The sequence below is a fragment of the Cydia pomonella genome, chromosome 16 (genome assembly GCF_033807575.1).
Source record: "Cydia pomonella isolate Wapato2018A chromosome 16, ilCydPomo1, whole genome shotgun sequence".
Classification (NCBI taxonomy): Eukaryota; Metazoa; Arthropoda; class Insecta; order Lepidoptera; family Tortricidae; genus Cydia; species Cydia pomonella.
In genome coordinates, this window is record NC_084718.1 from 11,831,686 (window position 1) to 11,845,293 (window position 13,608).

Here is a 13,608-nt window from a genome sequence, read left to right on the forward strand (position 1 = left end):
TTCCACGTCTATAACGTCTTACAGGCCTTTGTTATTGATTGTGCTTGTGACTACTTAGAAAGCAACAGAAGAGATGAATTATTGGCAGAAGTCGGACGTTGCAGAAGCGTAGTTAGGTAGACTTAGACCAAGATAACTCTGCAATGATTTTGATAGCACACACAGTGCACGTGTTATACGTCATCATTTTATAACGATTAAAATCGCAAAAATTCATTTTAGAATAACATAGTATACGTGTGGCATCAAGATCTTCTAGTAGCCACAAATGTTTACTGCTGAACATATAAACCTCCTGAGTTAATCACTCGGGAGGCTTTAACTTATGTAACTTATCTAAGATATTACACATAGCTTAGGGAGAAAGCGTAGTTTGTAATAAATCGAGTGATTAGTATATGGAGTCGATTGTCCCGACAGCGGTTCAAAACGCCTACGCAGTAAGTAGCGGTTTAATTGAGGTACTATTAATGTACATTTTACATCAAGTAGTTTGGCAACCAAAGAACTGCGTTTAGATATAAAGGATTCTCAGTAAAATAGTCGAAGTATTTAGAAACTACTCAGTATACCTACTCAGGTATTTTGGAAAGAAGCAGCTAATAAGTAGCTATTTTAATAATTTTCATTCTTCAGAATACGAAAAGAAGCTACACAAGAAACTTACCAGTTTTAGGTTTAACTCATAATAAGTTTTATGCAAATATTTTGGTACAAGATTTTATCGCTGACTGTACTTTTCTTTCCAAAGGCAACTAATACTCATCGAGACAATTTTAACAACCCCAAACACAATTCGTTTGCGTTGTTTTATCACAGAGTTCCCATGACCACCACCTGTCTCCATCATCAGATCAGCTCCATGTCATCATAATGTTGCATTGTCATCCGATTTACATATGTATGCAAAATTTCAGCTTAAACGAAAATCGGAAAGTGGGTCAAATTTAGTTTCCAAGATTTGACCTACGCTAACTACATACTAGCAGGGCAAGTTAAATAAAAGCTTGTAAAAATAACTTTTTGCGTCGCTTACATAAGGAGTGTACTGTCAGTATATCATAGGAAAATTTGGCGTAAGATTAACACTAGGTACCATAACCTGAAGTTACTAGCTATTATTTAAATAAGCAAAGAACAACTAAGATCCTAGCAATCAAGTACGACCCTAGTAGTGGTAGTGAGTGGCAAATACATTGCATATCAATAGTTTTCTGAGACAAGCAAGAACACCCTAAAAACAAAAGTTTTTAAACATACTCTCCAATTTTATTCCTAGTTTTTAAATAATTTAATTTAAAAGATAAAGTTATCGTAATCGTCATCCATTATTGTTAGGTTGGTACTGTAACACCGGCACTACTGGCAATCGCTTCCGACCGCAACCGAGAGGATAAAGTTCACGTAACCGTCATCCATTGTTAGGTTGGTACTGCGATAGTACTACTGACAGTTTCCGCTATCGGCACATTCACACCTAACGGTGGTTCTGACATTTCGATCTGGTTCACGAAACAATAAAATTACACGCCTGTCACCGAAACTTGTTCTACCGTAGGCTCGTTCGGGTGTCATCACCCTCTGTTATAAAAATGATAATCATTTCGCGATTATGTATGGTTTACCCACACCTGAGGGCCTAGCCAAGGTGACAATCGCTTACGCTCCGTAGCGAACGAAATGCAACTGTCTCTGTCGCACTAATATAGAAAGTTGACAGAGAGATGACTATGCTACGCTACGGAGCGTTAACGATTGGCATGTTGGCTACGCATGCAGTCTGTACGGCTATCACCAGTTTGACACTGACATATTCGCTAGCGTGTGCGCTGTGCGTAAGTTACTTTCTATGCATCTCGCTCGTACTCGCATATTTGTAAAAGAAAATAGGGTATAGAAAGTAAGTTACGCAGACGTTAGCGAATAACAATTTGACAGTTGTGGTAAGGCTACATAGAGTAGCCTCTACATAGTTTACGTTATAAATGCTTAATACGTGCCAAAAGCTTCTCGTCTCAAAATTATGGCTAAAATATCATTTTCGAAATCCGAGAGATTTCTTGCTTAATTATTTTTACTGTGTTTCATAAAATCCAGATTACAATCTAGGACAGAAGCTTATGAGGCTTTAAAAGATCCTGACTGCTTAGTTGCATACAGCCAACAAAGTATGCAACTGCACCCAATGTATGTAGGTAGTTACACGGTGCTCAATATAGCCCAGTTCGATAATCAGTGTGATTGTGTTACGAGCGGCAATAACAAACGAAAAGGCCAATGAACTGCGAAAGTAACGTGTTTTGATAAGGTCGCCAATTCGCCATCCGCAATTTTTTTCTTTAGATTACAGTTAAAAAACGCTACGGACCGTTTTAATTGCTTTATAGTCATGTCGTTGTGGTGAAATTTTACCGTTGACGGCACGTGATCCGCCAGAGCAAACCGGATAGAGACCCATCCGGTCGGTTTACTCTTTACTCTTAAGTAAATACCGATATTTGACAAACGTTAACAACACGCTAACCTGGAGTTGAATTCCTGTTAGAAAATACACAAACAGCCAAAAATAGATCAACTTCTTGTCCCATCATTAAGAAAAATCTGCAGAAAATTATTAAAGGACGGCATGCCCGGATGTTCTCCTCTACAGGTCACAATTCTCAACCGATTCCCGTGAAATTTAAAGAGCAGGTTCAGTAGTTAGATGTAATTTTTCTGCCGTTTCGGTTTTTGGAAAATTTTCAAAATGGTAGAAATTTGAATTAAGGACTTTAAGCCATTATGGTCTATGATACTTAAGACCAGCGAGTACGCTGTGTGTGATAATGATAATGACTCAACGAATTATTATTTGCTTTTACATTTTTTAAGCTTATGAAGCTTGTCGCGGAATCTATAGCTCACAGAGCTACTAGTTAATTATTAGCACGTGTTATGACACGTTTACGAAAGCCAAACGGTGGTACCTATTTTAAAATTGCAGAAACTATGTAGGAAATTTATTATATTGGCTGGTAACTCTAGAAAATGCATCAACAAAAAGTGAAACGTACAAATGTTAAAGCTTGTGCTACTAAAAAAATGGGAAAGAAACCAATCCAAAACCAAAAAACTAAAGAAAACAATTTTAAGCTAAACATTGAAGTGTTGAAACTGTCTCGACAAGCAAGAAAAGTGTTTTAAAGCGGTTCCTTAAGCGGCGTACGTGACCAACGGATAATTCGCGATGTAAAACGAATGCACTTCCTAGGCGCAGCGCGAGCGCATGCGAAATGAGACACCTACGGCCAACTGAGTCACGATACAGTACAACTAGTGGCAGCAGTATACTCATAGCTCAATTAGGATATTATTTATTTTCATCTTTTCTAATGCCTATTTTCCACTAATTTGCTACTACCTGTGATACAGTACAGTACCCCTAGTGTAAATTTAATCGACATCATAACGTGACGAACGCGTTTGCGTTAAGTCTCATTTTGTATAGGATTTTGAGTTTCCAAAACATCCCGCTTGGCGCGCTCTTTCTAAATCACATACAAAATGAGACTAAACGCAAACGCGTACGTCACGTTTCGAAATCGAATTTATTTACACTAGGGGTACAGGTGACAAACAGGGCATCAACTCTTAGAATTAGGCTATCGAATAGGACGTTTACCTTTTGTTTCTCTATGAGTTATTTGACTTCAGAGCTCTCCAACTTGAGGTAAACGTCCTGCCTGACATCTACTATTCGAATATCCCTAGTAAAAATCTATAGTCTCGTCTAATTAAAGATAATTTTTGACTTGTTTTAATCAATGTTTTTTGTAAGAAACTTGGACACTCGTAGTGGTTGCAAACGACTGGACATCTACATACATCGTAGGACTTACATACTGTTGTTAAAGTTTTACTATGATTTTATTTACACGCGCTCTATATCTACTGACCATAGTTATGTAGGTACAGCATGCTGCGCTGAGTAAGACAATAATGGTGTTTATGCGTCGTGTTGTTGGTCGCAAACGACTGGATGAACGTCCACAGGATGCCTACATAGTAAGACTTTATTCAAATTTGATGAGAACTTGTATATTTATTATCCTTTATCTTTTTGATGCCCTTTGCAACACTGTAGCACCATTAGGTTCAAATTAAAATTGAAAGTAACATTTTAAAGGGAATATGATTTAAATTTTTTGTACCATCTAATAAATTATACTTATCTAAGACTGCCCCCGGACGAAATATACAACATACAACTACGAGTATGTAGTGTAGATGGTTTATCCTTGATGGTTTCTTTTGTACTTAACTATGCATTACTCCACTAAAGACTACGCCAAACCGGTATGTATTGTACCGGTACTTACTCATTGAATGAACGTACGAAAAGGGCCGAATAAAAAGAGAGCTCAAGGGCAACCGTTATTTAGACTCATAAGGCCATCTATTATGGCCAACTTCTCTTAAGTACCTACCTATTTGATAAATGTAGCAGTAGAATCAAATTCCTTAACAAAAAGTGATGTATTTAATATAGAACGACTGTAAAAGATATACTTTTGAACGCGAATTTAAGAAATTTATCTATATTTGGAAAAGTTATCCGGAATATCAGATACTTTTGGCGCGTTGTTTCATCCGCTACTTTTGATGCTGACTGTACATGAACAAATTTTGTAGGACCTATTTTATATTCTTTCAAGCTAAATTGACTAAATTTTACTTTGACACTTAAAGGAAAAGTATCCTTAACGACCACCTCTACCTATAAATCCATCACCCAACGACATCGTTACCCTATTTTATTAAAAATAAGTATCTAAATACCTATCACCTATAACTAAAACAACGCATCTACAGATCGCAAAGCGCTGACCCACAAACACTGTATCATGTGGCTATCAAATTTCTGCCCGAGACCCGAGCCGTGATCGCAGGCACGATCGCCTATCGCCTACTAGCTATTATAATAATAAGTTTCATAACCACTCAAGCCTTTCCAAGCAATAAATTTCAATGTAAAACAAAGCATTTCAACAGTTTAGATTAGTTTTCAAGTGGAATAAATGAAGTGCATCCAATAGTGGTCGTCAGTGCAAGGCGGAAATACTAAACGACAGATGCGAAGGTCGTTTTAATTAAAAGTCATGATCATTAGATAAAATACCGACGCTATAAGACCTACAGATACCGAAGACCGCACGAAGCGACGGGATATTTGTAAAAATAAATCAAAACAAAGGTAGACAAGCTAAGTAAACAAACAGTAAAATTGTATTCAATCTTTACAGAATTCAATACTTACTGAAATGACTAGTTAATCTAAAGATACAAACCAACAACCGCAAGACTAATGTACAACAACTTAACGTAATAGGAAAAAAACAAAACACAATGAAACTTAAAAAAAAAAGAAGCAAAGCTTCCTAAACAAACGTATTCATTCCGCACAAAAATCAATACCGAATCAATACCGAAGGCTAAGCGGGAACGATATTTACAAACACTCGAGTATCGTAGATCACTGATCGATCGCGTATGCGCCTGCGTTCACGCGCGGCCGGTGCGGCGGCCCTTGCGACAATGCGCTCATGCCGCGCCATGTACCCTGTCTCCTATTCACTAGCCACCTCTCTCTTTTGGTATACAAGCAACGGTAAGCCGGGTTGTTTTATCCTTTTCGTTTAGGGTCTGCTAAATACCTGGTAAATTTGACTGGTAACAATTTTCATTGTTCCAGTGTTATCATACTTATCATTTTCGTTTTCAGCCAGCATAACCTATAAATCACTGAAAGATCTTAGAATGATTTTTTTCAAGAGTATTTTTTGTAATACGATAGTGGTATATGGTAAGTGAACACCGTAACCTTACGATAACGTGACTCTTCACGTCGCGTCGCAATTATATTACAGTTAAACGGATAGTTCCTATGTTGTAGTGTCCGTTCTTAAGAGAATAGTGCTAGACCTCTACTAAATACAAATGAAGTCCCCATTTTCCTCCCTAACATTATAACACACAATCCTACTCCCTAACATTATAGAAAATATTTCTACAGTACATATGGTGCTACTTACTAGTACGATACTTAGCAGAATGTTGTACGATACATGTGTGAATTAGGCAATTCGCTACTCGTGTCGATTTAAAAAAACTCCCTTCGGTCGTGTTTTAATTAATCCCCCCTATGTGTACTACTATAATTAGTTTTAGTATACCAATGTAATTAGTTTTCCTCTCCTAATAAAAAAAAAAAAAAAACAAACAAAAAAAGATCAAAGGAAAGGGCATACTTATGGTTAATAACTGTAAATCTTATTGGATAAAATATATTTTATAATGTTTACACCGTTTGTTTGTTTGTGTATATATATATATATATTAAAAAATTTAATAAACTATGCCATCCGGTCCGGAGTAAACGGAATTGAATAAAAACAATATATATATATATATATATATATTTTTAATTAAAAGGAATTACATGTTGCATAAAGCGTTGTTGTAGGACATGCATTACATTTAATTTAACCAAACTACTGAAAACTATGACATATCAATGTCATTTCGAACATCAATCGTCCGAGATAGTATTTACGTTTAGTAGCAAATGTAAACAGGCCCTAAAGCTACTGTATACGCTCGTGAGGGCCTTATAAGGTAATTTTTTTTATCGATTATCTCAGAAATGGAGTTAATTTGAATACCGGTGTCTTTGAGAAAGTTGCTTAATTTGAGCTCAAGAGTGCACCCTTCAAATTAAAGGAAATAAAAAAAACACGGTGTATATCCAGAGAAGAAAATCAGGACTATATTTGTAAGGAGAAGCAGTCGTGTCTTCTATCGTCTTAACAATACAAAAACATTACATTAACTTTTACAATAATGTTAATAAACAGTCACGAGTCTTCTGTGAGATAATTGATATGGTCTGATTACTTCCTTGCCAAACGATGAGGTGAACGACCTCCCGAAATATAGGACTGGTTTCGTATTAGAGTTTAACAACCGATAACGAATTTAGTAGGATTGAATCGATTTAACACTTGAAATTTCATTTATGTTATCTGAAGTAAGTATGGCTTCACCATTCTGATGGTTTGGAGCTGGAAAAGTGTCATTTTGATACAATCTTGTATTTAAAAAATATAAATCTATTAACCGAGGGCTTTATTTATCAAAGATCTTGAAGGAATTATTTATTTATTTAAACTTTGTTGCCCAAAGGTACACAATTATGTCCAAATGGCGGACTCGCCGCCATTTTAACCATTGTCAAATATAGAAAAAATAATAGAATGAGTAAGATAAGAGTCAAAACTACTTGTACATATGAAGCCAATATATGGCAATCAGATTTTTTTTTTAGATAGACTATCAAAATCATCTATCCCATTTCAAGATCTCTGCTAGATAAAAGGACTTTTACAATCAAATAAAATGAAAACCTTCATTAGTAGAAGATACAAATATTTGGGCTTATTGGAATTATACAAATATGGATCCGTAAGCTGATCTAATTGTATTTCAAGCGTATGGCACAATATTTTTCAGAATAATGTTCGTATTATTGCTGGATTTGATGCCAAATGTTTGTTCAAACTAATCGTTGTTTAACCCTAGTATAGCCCGAGGCATTGTTCCAAGACGCTGGCCGCATTCCCTCTTTGCAGGTCTAAGCTGAGTCTCTGGGCAACAAACGTCCCTGCCCGGAGGTGGCCAGTCACGCCAATAAGTTTATGTAAAATTTCTTTCAAAAAAATTTAGTGTCGGAAAACTCTAACTAGTAGTAGTACTTATCATGTAAGTGATTTGAGTATTTTCCTAAGTGCTGATGAAGACCATAAAAAGATAGCATACCGATTAAGGATGACTTTTCTTTTTTGTTGTGAAAAGTATCCTTTTTAGGGTTCCTTAGTCAACTAGGAACCCTTATAGTTTCGCCATGTCCGTCTGTCTGTCTGTCTGTCTGAGGCTTTGCTCCGTGGTCGTTAGTGCTAGAAAGCTGAAATTTAGCATGAACATATAAATCAATAAAGCCGAGGAAGCCGTACAATAAAATCTAAAAATTTTAGTTTTTTTAGGTTACCTCCCCTACACGTAAAGTGGGGGTGAATTTTTTTTTGCTTCAATCCTACTGTGTGAGATATCGTTGGAAAGGTCTCTCAAAAGTAATAGGGGTCTTCAACAAACATTTTTGATAAAGTGAATATATTCGAAGATAAACGCTCCCAAAGAAAAAAAAAGTGTCCCCCCCCCTAACTTTTGAACCATAGGTCCAAAAAATATGAAATAAATCTTGGAAGTAGAGCTAAAAAAAGACATTAAATGAAAACTAAGCAGATATGATCAGTTTAGCTGCTTTTGAGTTATCGCAAGTTTCCCCTTCATGGTAAAAGACGTACATCCACAGTTCATCCCTTGGTTGTTCAATCTACTATACTTTAAGCTCCAGTTTATTTTATTGTGACGGAGGAGTAACTACGGAACCCTACTCTGAGCATGGCCCGACATGCTCTTGGCCGGTTTATTTTATCTGAGACGACACGCATTATACCTGGCAGTTTTGTTTAGGTTTACATTTTGCCACCATTTCCTTCAGTTTTTTTTTGTTTATAGGGTTTACCTATTCAAGTCGATTCTCCGTAAACATCTCTCGCACTGGATCTACACTCCGGCCTGTTTTATCGCCATGCTAAATTGCACAACGACGGCAAACGACTAAAACGACACACGTGGTACCATCAATATAAAGGTAAGTACTTAACCTCGCCAAAGCTATGCTTATTCTATCTTATTTGGCCAAAACTAAACTATAAAATAAAGATAAGGTATCTTTATTTTATTTATAGTTTAGTTTTGGCTTTATAGCTTAGTTTATCTTTGATTAAACATGACTCCAAAATGTTATCAAAATTAATTTATTTGTGAATGTTCGTAATGGGGTAGTTCAATGATTTTGTCTCGTTATTCTGTCCAGTTGTTTTGGGGACAATAGCGGCAAGGCAAGGCAATCACGTTCTACTAGCGTGCTTAGTAGATGATCAGGAGTTCTAAAAGTTATTCAGCTCAATAGGAAAGTAACCATGGCAACGAGTTAAAAGTTAATTATTGTATTGTCAGTTATTCTAGGTCGTCAGCCGTCGTCAGATACAACTAATATTAATGGAATATGGGAGATACCTACGGCCCAATTCGAATTTTAAATTACGTCAAACAGTTGCTAAGGATACGATATAGATTTGATATGTCAGTGTCAAAAGTGACGTTTCTTCAACAAAAACGTCACTTTTGACACCGACAAATCCAATCCATATCGTAACTTTAGGAATTTTTTGACGTAACAAACTCTTCAAGTGGCGTACGTCGTTATTGAGTTGTTGGAATTTTGATTTTATTTCAATTAATAATTAAAATTTCTAATTTGATTGACGTAATCGGTCGGGAGCTGACGGCCTACCACTCCAAGGGTTAAAGTTCGAATCGGGCCGCTAAGCTATTTTTATAATACCTGTTTAGAAACTTCTTATTTTTTAATTCCTGAAAATCTCAATTTAGCTATTATTACACTTGAGTCTTTTGGTGTATCACGAAAGTAGGTAGGTATCCGTTTTAGCTACAGATGTGCATGTATAGTTTTCAAAAACCAGGAAAATTTCTCGAATATTTTGAAAACTTCCTTCACATCTTGTGAAATTTTCCAAAATATTTGAAAAACTTTCCAATGTTTTGGAAACTTTCCGCAACTTGAACCTGTAGTTTTAGATAGAGTGCCTACTAAACTTTAAAGAATTTTTCAAGTAGGTGCAGTCGTCAATATGTTGAAATACCTTTAAATATTAAGCACTAGTAAGTCCACAAGACGAGAACTAGACCGAATAAATATTGACAGTGCAACTACAAACACTGCTGCCAAACAATACGAGACATAAACATAAATACGTCGGTTAAGATAACGTAGGGCTCTGCGTTAGTAACGAAATTGTCTTTATACATATAGTGTCCGATCAAATTTAACTTCTATCAATAGATATAAAACTAAGCTTTGAGTGTTAACTCTATTCATGCACTGCAGAAGACATCATCAAGCTACCCCGCGGGGGTTAGAGGTGGCAAGTTATTGGCTAAATATTATCTAGTTATGATTTATAATCCCGTCACGCGATAAGAATAAATAATAAGAAGTTATACAGAAGGTACGGTAATACTTAAACTCGTTAAAACTTGATACATATATACTAAGCGTAAATATAATTTATAAATAAGTTTCCGGAAAGCTCGCTTAAAACTTATTATGAATGGATTTTTAACTGTGTATGGACTAAGCATTCTAAAAGCCGATTTTTCAGCCCCCAGTTAATTAGACGAATAGGATTTATTCCATTGATAACACGATTCTCATGTGTCATTCTCATAACTTAATTCGTTGGAATAGTAATCGGACGAGTTAAATGGTAACTAAAAAATCGGCCCTAGGCTTACTTATTTCTTTATGCACAAATAATTTATTCCTATATTCCTAGATTTTACGGCTGCATTCTGCAACCTGTTGATTTGTGATTTAGTTTAAATTTATCTAGTTTATGTTACCCGACGAACGTTACGACGTTACATGTGCATCCGACACGGACTAATAAAGCTAATAAAACAACCAATAATTATAGAACATAGGAAAAGATGCAATACGTACCTAATACGAAATATTAACAATTTTATATACACACATATCATAAACCCTCTATGATGCCTTCAAAATCCGTAAATAATGGCCAACATTACGATAAACTGTTTTGTTACAACAAATTTCTTATCTCTGATAATGTTGTAATTGCTTCAAAAATACATCAAAATCAATTTGGTTATGACATTCCAATTTGGAATATCTCTAAAAAAAAGCTATTCGATTTGACCTCTATTCAAATACCAGTCGAGATGCCTTTTTGTTCGAAAGGAAATGTCAATTGCATACAATTTTGACATATCTCACATGTTAGTTTGTATCGAATGATACCAAAATAGGCCCCAGACTCTAGTTTGTCTCTGAATAAAAGAAAACTACTAATGCGTGACATGCGTGGAAAAAGTTTTAAATAGTTTTAAGTATAAAATGAAAAGGTTTGTTGTTTTTAAAGTAACTATAGCAAAAGGTTCGTGTAAAACCGCGAGTTCCGCCAAGAGAGCAATGATGCCCCAACATTGGCTGTAATTTGGGTTAGTGAATATATCATAGAAAGTTTATAATATGTGTGTAGATAAAATAGTGTATGTAACTGTACATAATTAGGCATTAAAATATTTAAAATACACGAGTGTGGGGATCACACGAGTTCTTTTATTATGTAGCAGTCAGTCACATAAACTACTATAAGATATCCTTGACTGACATTCACATTTTATTGCCGACTTACTCGAAAACTTTTGAATACTTACTAAAATTTGACAAAATAGCTTTAGGAACTACAAACAGAACGTGTTGAACGATGTTGAATGAAGAATCTGAAAAACTCGGGTTACTGATATATTTGTAGCTACTGTACGTGCCTACTGTTTCCTTTGTAGTAGGTAGCAGTATGTAGATAATAATAAAGCACCTACCTGCAGTACCGACCAAAAACATATCACCTTCAGGTTTTTACGGGTTAACCCTAAAAAGCTTTTTGGCCGGCACTATATCGTCTTGTCTCATCTCAATCGTTTTTTATCAAGTTCTTAAATTTGTCCTATTCTGCTTTCGTTACCCATTCTTCATTCGTCACTTTCGTGGGTCGTCCATATCATCTTTGTTAATATTTGTTGTTTGTCTATTTCTTATTTCGGTTCATTTCGGTATTCGTCAACATCTTCTTTGGGCATGTTCGATATTAATCTATGTTGTTCTTAGACTGCCATCTTTCGACACATGTTTAAATAAAAATAAATATTTAAAACTTTTAGAAATTTGTTAAATATTAAAAAGTGGCGCCATCTAATACAAAGCCCAATTACCATTGGCCTTTGTATTAGATGGCGCCATCGATTCAAGCGAGGCGCCGCGCCACAACCTTTGGCCTATGCCCGGTAAGATGGCGCCACTTTAAAAAAAAAAACATGTAAGGGCAAAGTCGATTATTAGGTCGAACCATAGTAGTCTCATTCGATATTTAATAGCACCGTTAGAGTAACAAGAATAGAGATATGTATAAACAATAAGGTAAGAGTGAGACAGCGCTTTACAAATAAAAGACACTTCCAATATGTCGTTGTTTCAATAATCAAGTCCTTACATGGCGCTCGGCCAAATTAATTAAAAATAATTAGTTAAACGTAATGTGAAGTGAAAAATAAACATGAATTTAAAGAAATCATAGCGTAAATAATGTAAAAAAGTTAAAATCAAGTTTAAAACGTTTGTTAAAACACGGATGTAGCCGGATTGCGAGGATAGTCCTACGTTGAAGGAAATAAGCACGCGATACGATTAATTGCGAGTACCAAGTTTCGGTACGCCGGCAAGTTTTCTCTTTTTTCAGCTTTCAGGTTAAACGTAATTAACTGAAATGGAAGGAACAGAAGAAGAAAATTTTCAAAGTTTCACGGTAACACAATTACGAGAAGAATTGTCAATACGTTATTTGCCAACAAGTGGCCTAAAACATGATTTAATCAGAAGAATTATTGAGGACAACAAAGCTAAATTACAGGATGGTACAATGGAAGCATTGAAGCAAGAAAAGGTACGTCGTACATCTCAAATTTTGGAAATGGAGTCCATGAGACAGCAAATTCGGGAACTACAAGCAAGTCGAGCACCGGTATTAGATCAAGAGCCAGATCGAGTATATCTGATACTAGAAGGAATCCAAGACATGCGGTGGTCAACGCCCTTAGCAACACATTGCTGTAAGAACGTGGAGGAACTCATCAATCATGCGACAGCAATTGACAACATCAGGAAGGTACAGCGTAAGATGACCGAGCAGCATGAATCAGTAAGTCAGATTTTTAAAGGGTCGGCAACGCGCATGTAACACCTCTGGAGTTGCAGGCGTCCATAGGCTACGGTGACTGCTTACCATCAGGCGGGCCGTATGCTTGCTTGCCACCGTCGTGGTATTAAAAAAAAATGAAACCAACATTTGACAAATCAAAAAGCAATTTCATACAGAAATACAACCCCAGTGTAGACAAAATTGAAGAAGTTACTTGTTTCCGATGCAAGCGAAAAGGCCATGTTTCATACAATTGTGAAATACAGTCACAACACTCCAATGTACAGTCACCTAAAGAAAAACCAGCAACAAAACCATACTCTAATCAATTAAATAACCCAAGCACATCAACAGGTATCAAACATAATCAGCATAAGGAAAAGCAAGTAAATTGCATTCAATTTGATGAACCAAGTGTAACAGTAGAGTATACAACATATTTCTCATTTATATAAAGTTGCAATTTCAAGTTTGTTTTGTCAAGTAAAGTTTCAGTAATTTAGAGTTGTATAACGTTGTTAATGTAAAAGTAGTTTCAGCTTCAGGCCCGCCCAAATAAAATGGAAGTAACTTAACGTAGTAAATTTGTTTTCTTAATTTAATTATATAGTTTGTTTAATTGTTGAAATAATGGCATGTAAGGGTA

At 35.7% G+C, this 13,608-nt stretch overlaps 1 protein-coding gene across 7 annotated transcripts in view; it reads right to left on the minus strand.

Moving 5' to 3' along the window:
* Positions 1-13,608, minus strand: part of LOC133526350 (long-chain-fatty-acid--CoA ligase 1) — a 79,955-nt gene that overhangs the window by 37,825 nt on the left and 28,522 nt on the right. Inside the window, exon 1 of one of the 7 annotated variants that reach the window (XM_061862931.1) lies at positions 5,493-5,589. The exons of 2 other annotated variants lie outside the window; for them this stretch is intronic. The gene's annotated coding sequence lies outside the window, so the exon portion shown is untranslated. 4 more of the 7 variants (XM_061862932.1, XM_061862933.1, XM_061862935.1 and 1 more) reach the window with 4 other exon arrangements.